Raw genomic sequence first — 6,082 nt, 5'->3', positions numbered from 1 at the left:
GATGCTTTGGAAGCTAGGTTACTGTAGTTGGCAAAAGTTCATACAAATGATAATTGTGTTGATATGACTAAGATGCTACTGAGAAGCAAGTTTGAAACTTGTTGTGAGATTGTCGGTTTGTCGATCATCTCCACATAGTTGTGAGGGGGAGTTTTGTTAGGTTGGGCTCACTTCCTATGTGGAAGCCCAGTCCATTATTAACCTTTGGTTTTTTCGAATAGAGAGATATTCGTCAGTCAGAAAAGACAGAGAGAGAACAGTAAAGAGAGAAAGTTTCGCTCAGAAACTTCCAGCCGCCACCGACACTTTGTTCACCGTTGGATCAGTCTGAAACTTTGTCAGCAGGTTCATACTTTGTGTGACTGAAATATAACCGTTCGGATATTGAACAAGTTGTTTGAGAAGAGAGACATTAATCTCACATTGCAGCAGCATTTTTCAACGTTTCTATTGAGGACAAAAATTTTCAGATTGCTGATGCTGTTTCTTACCCCGTTGGATCTGGCTGAAATTTTGTCATCAGGTTCATACCTCGTGGTGCTTCGGTTGGACCGTTCGGATTGTTCAAAAGTCACCGGAACAGTGACATATAGACCGCGTACAGTAGCTGCAGTTTGGTGAACTTTTCAGGTTTCTTATTTCTCTGTTTCATCTCTGTTGTATTGCTATTTGGTTGGTTATTGAGCACAATTTGTGTTGTGATTTGAGACTCTCTTGTAATCATAACTTTGATTATAGTGGAGTTTGATTGACTGACTTGTGCCCATGGTTTTTACTTCTCACCTTGAGAAGGTTTTCCCCGTTAAATTTTTTGTGTCTTCTTGAAGTGTGTTTTTTTGTTGCTGCCATTATTTGTTATTGTTCCTCACAAATTCTTGAAAGTTGGGGAAATTATTATCCACTGTTTATTGCTATTGTTGAGATATTATTTTTATTGTATTTAATTTCTCATCATATTATATGATCTTGTTGTATTTCCGGATAGTTCTCGCAGTATAGAAAAACTCTATTTATCTATTGAGGGTCAACGAAACTAAATTATGATATTTTAAAAGAATTACTTTTTAATGGATCAAACATGACTTCTACTAATCAAGATAAAAATTTTGTTATCGTATCTACCACTATTGGATATGAATTTTTAGATATTAGAATATTTTCTAATCTTCATTTTTAATCGCTTGTTATTTTTAATGTTTTAAGGAATTTTTTTTTATCGAAGCATTTACCTATTTGGGATTTAATAATAACAAGGTGGTTTAATCTTTAAGGAAACATTAGTAATGCGAGTTTTCATTATCTTATAATAAATAATAAAGGTGATATATTACCACATAATTGGTGTTATGTGGTATTAGTTTGGTATTACTCAAGGGTTTCAGTCTTCTTTCAATTTTTACACATCTTTTAGATATTTTATAGGTATCATTAAATCATTCTCATTCCCACTTATTTGAGTTGTTAACTTTTTTTCTATTTTATTTAGTACAAAGTTTCCAATAGAACCTCTCAAGACAATGACAATGTTCTTAAAGTGTTGGAGGCTCCTTGAATCCATTAAGGCAATTTCTGTAGCCGTGGACATTGCTTAGGGGCTTGAGACGAGTTTTTAGGGGCACATTCAAACCTAGCTCTCTTGCGGAGCGTTGTTCACGTTATTGTAGACTCTTGCACAAATTATCGTTGGTATTGCGCAATTTCTTAGCGTTTGCTCGTAAAACATCTATCTCTGCCATCAGTTGATCTTGCCTAAGCACCTGCTCCCCGAGCTTCTGTAATGAGCTTCTCTTGCTCGGCTTTAGCTTGTGCCATCAACCTCTCTTGCTCTGCTTTAGCCTCTTGCTGGATCCGCTCCTGTTCCAGCCTGTACTGCTCGTTAGCTTCCTAGAGAGCTCTTACGGTCTCCATGAGCTGGTGTAAGGAGGGGACCTCACTTCCTTCAAATCCCGCAGGTCCCACAGGTCCCACAGGTCCTTGCCTTATGTCCGCATGTTATTCGAAAGGTTCAAACACAAACGTGGATAGGATTAGATTTTATCGGGCCCCACAGTGGGCGCCAAATGTTCTCGCCGCTTGACTTTCTCGCCGGTTGACTCTGTGAGAGCTTTGCTTCTAACCTGTCTCCTTTGGAAATTTGTCCTACGTCTTCTAGATTGCATTGGAACGTGGCTCCGTTGAAACAAATGAAGCTCTACCTATTGATCATGTTGGGTTCAATAATGTCTAAGTTCAAAAGGGGGGGAGGGGTGAATTGAGCTTTTAAAAATTTCAACAGATTCAGTTTTATCACAGGACAGAGTAAAAGAATCTATTTATTTTGATATGAACATATTTATTTTTCTGCTTATATTAATGAAACAGTAATTCAGATATGTGAGTTCCTAATATTAAATGAATTGATCAACAGGCAAAGATCACATTAATTTCAGCAGAAGAAAATCAGAGAGTTGAATTTGTACACAATTCTTGAATATTAAAAACACCCACTTGAATAACACTTGCCAATTGATTGAGTTGATTTACATAGAATCCAACACTTCAATTATTTCCAACAGTACTCCCAGATTTACACAAGATATTCATATGGTTTTCCGGAAAACAAGAACAGTATGAACTAACCCAGAATGAACAAATTCAATTTCAATTGAATAGATTTATTTCTTGACGGATCAGCTTATGCAACAGTTATTAAGCGCAGGGATTAAGAAATAAATGAACACTCCACAATTATACTGGTTCACTCAAATGAGCCACATCTAGTCTCACCTAATCCAAGGTGAAATCCACTAAAAAACAGTTCAAAACAATTACACAACCACTGTTCTTGAACCCTACAAGAACATGACACACCTTGCTGAAAAACATTATTCCAACACACACAAATCTTCAAGAAACCCTATCAAGAAGAGTCTTACAAACACACTTTACAAAGAATTGAAAGATGAAATGAATACACCTGGAAAGAGAATGTAGAAATCTGACTTAGACTAGTAGAACAAATTGCATGCACTGTGACAACACCTCTAACCAAGCTTTAGAACCAAGCAAGAACAAGCACACTTTCTAATTTGAAAAATCTTTCAAGAATACGTGCTAATTCTCTGAAATCTCTTAATCTTTGTTGTTAAAACGTTTTCTCAACAACTGCTTTTAAGTCAGAACCAACTTTCCTTTTATAAGAAACATTTTATAACAAACTTTTAAAAAACAGTTAAAGCAGTTATAAAATGAACAGATTGAAAGTAAAAAGAATAGATTTATTTTCAAAGGCAAAGAGAGTTTTTGAAAGGTTGCAGCTTAGTCATAAGGGACTTAGCCAATCTACTTGGTGCAAAGATAAATATGTGAAAAACCTTTTAAGAACCAAGCACTAGTTTAAAAGGAATCTATTCATTTAAGCAAGAACATATTCATTTTCAAAAAGATAACTAGAGATATTTGAACAGATGAAACACAATCGTTTTGATAACATGAAGACTAAGTCAAAATACATGATGTACAAAACAAGGTTATCAAAAACTCTTAACAAAACATCAGTTTAAGAAAGAATCTATTCATTTAAGAAAGAACAGATTCATTTTCTGTGCAGTAAAGCATATTTTGGCAAAGCATGTGAAAAACATTTATAGAAAACATTGTGCTTGCTCTTATCACATGGTTAAGGGTTAAGAGGTGGGTCATGCAGCAAAAAACTCACTTTAAACAACCTCTAATCTAAACACAAGACAACCCCTAACACCAAACTCAAACAACAAAGCAAAATACAAAAGGCTTCATCAAACGCATTGTCTTGAAGGGAGCAACATCCATCTTCAACAGATCACACTCCAACGATCAAGTCAGTGAGAGCATACAAAATAAAAGTAGTATTCAATTTAGTCTACTATTAAAAAACAACGTACCTTTACCGGGGGACTCTAACCCTTTTTATAACTACTCTTGTAACAACTTTCTCTCACGAGAATCTTATTTCTACTAAAAGCATAAAATAATAACAGAAAAGACACCTGCTAGCAGGCACCACTTATCTCCAGGTGCTAGCAACAGGAAAATATGTTGTTTACGTGTGTACCCTTACTTACGGTGCTTCTCTTATTTAACAACTTTATATTTTTAACCAACAAATGTATTCATGTATTTACGTAGCCTAACAACCACATTAGCACGCACACTTATCTTTCGGTTAAAATATATTCTACTAATAACTTTTAATATAGGCCATGAACTAGATCAGAATTATTCTCAACGAGTTCATAAGATGTGATCCCATTTTTTTCATCAGGTTCGGGTAGAAACCAAAGGTCTTGAGGGACCGATCCGACAGAACAACTCAAAAGGTAATAGACACAGATAAACAGATAAACAGATTCAATATCATTTTCCTCGAAGCTCATGGTTCCCACCAACTCATAGAATGTGGATAGATGAGTATAAGGGTCTTCGTGATCCATTCCAGTAAATTGATGAGTGTTGATTAAGCTAAGAAAAGTTGGCTTCATTCCTAATGATTTGTTTGCAGAAGGTATGACTATGCTGGAGAAATGTCTCGGTCCTTGTTGCCTGGCATAGTCTCCCAATGTCCTTCTAGGTGGATTTTGTCTATTATCAGCCATTTGGAACTCTATTTGATTGTGTGAGTTGAGAGTGTTGGAAGATTTTCCTTTTGCTTGTCCTAGCTTCTTTTTTTTCTTTTCTCTTCTTGCTCTGATTTCTTCTAGTTATCTTCTCAATTTCTATGTCAAATTCCAATTGATCTTCAGGAACCTGTCCTCTTAATAACATATATCTAAGACAACTCAAGCAAGGATTAACACAGGATAAAAGAATAAGATCTAAACAAGTGTTTATTCACAAAGAAAACAAACTATTCAAAATACTTAATAAGTTATACTTCAGAAATTCTTAAAAGAAATTGTTCCCCGACAACGGCGCCAAAAACTTGTTGATTTTTTCCGGCAAGTGTACCGAATCAACTGTAATATAGTACTCTTCAAAGTACGAATGTCGAACCCACAAGGAACAATTCTAATTAAGAAGTTCTGTTATAAAACTCATCAAATGTATAAAATAATTTTGAGAATTTTGTTCATAACCAAATTAAAGATTTCACAAGAAGTAACTTAAAGGTTTAAGATTTGATTCAAGATGTAACAAAATTAACTTATCAAATATAGATAAAGATACTTGGGATTGAATTGCGTCTATCTCAGTCATTTCTATTTTGGAATAATACAATATATAATACTCAAAACTACTTAATGCTTAATTTAAAGTCATTCACCTTGATTCCTCACAGATGAAATTCATAAGATAATTTCCCAAATACATATATCTAACAAATCATCCAACTTCACGAACATAATTATGATGCAATTAATATCTTGAAATTTATTCCTAGCAATACAAGTTATCAAGTATTTTCGTCTATTTCAGATCCTTAAAAGTACTTTCCAGTTAAATTTAAGGATCAAAATCAAGACCTCATTGATCAGATAGAATCAAGCAATAAGCATGAAACGAAAATGCCAAGAACAAGTAGAAAAGAAAATAATATATATATATATATATATATATATATATATATATATCACCAAGAATACATTTGAACATAGTAGATTACATTCAATCCCAAGTTAGAAAGCACTTAGCCACTCATGACAGGTCCTCCAATCTTCATTCTTGATCTGATCTGCATAAGAAGGGTTGATCTGAGCAAATTCTTCTTCTAGAATAGAGTTCTCTTCTTTTTCTCTCACTAACCTCTCTATAAAAATCCAATCTTTTTCCACCGCCTCTATTTTAGCTGTGTTTCAAAATTTATATAATGAACTTTAGCTCAAGTGAGCCAATTTAGCTAAAGCTAGATCTTTCGGTGCTTTTTTAGCTTGAGCTAGCAATTCTAGCCTAAGCTAGATTAGTACTGCACCATTAATCAAATCTGGATAATTTTAGCTTGAGCTAAATCTTGTAGCTTGAGCTAAATCCTGTAGCTTGAGCTAAATGTTCTTGTGATCCAATTAAGTTTTTGCTTTCTTTCTTTCAATGCTTCATATTCATCTGCAATTTACACAAAAATTGAGAT

Source organism: Phaseolus vulgaris, chromosome 1 (genome assembly GCF_000499845.2).
Source record: "Phaseolus vulgaris cultivar G19833 chromosome 1, P. vulgaris v2.0, whole genome shotgun sequence".
NCBI lineage: Eukaryota > Viridiplantae > Streptophyta > Magnoliopsida > Fabales > Fabaceae > Phaseolus > Phaseolus vulgaris.
The sequence above is the reverse complement of the archived record's forward strand: the minus strand, read 5'-3'. Positions refer to the sequence as shown.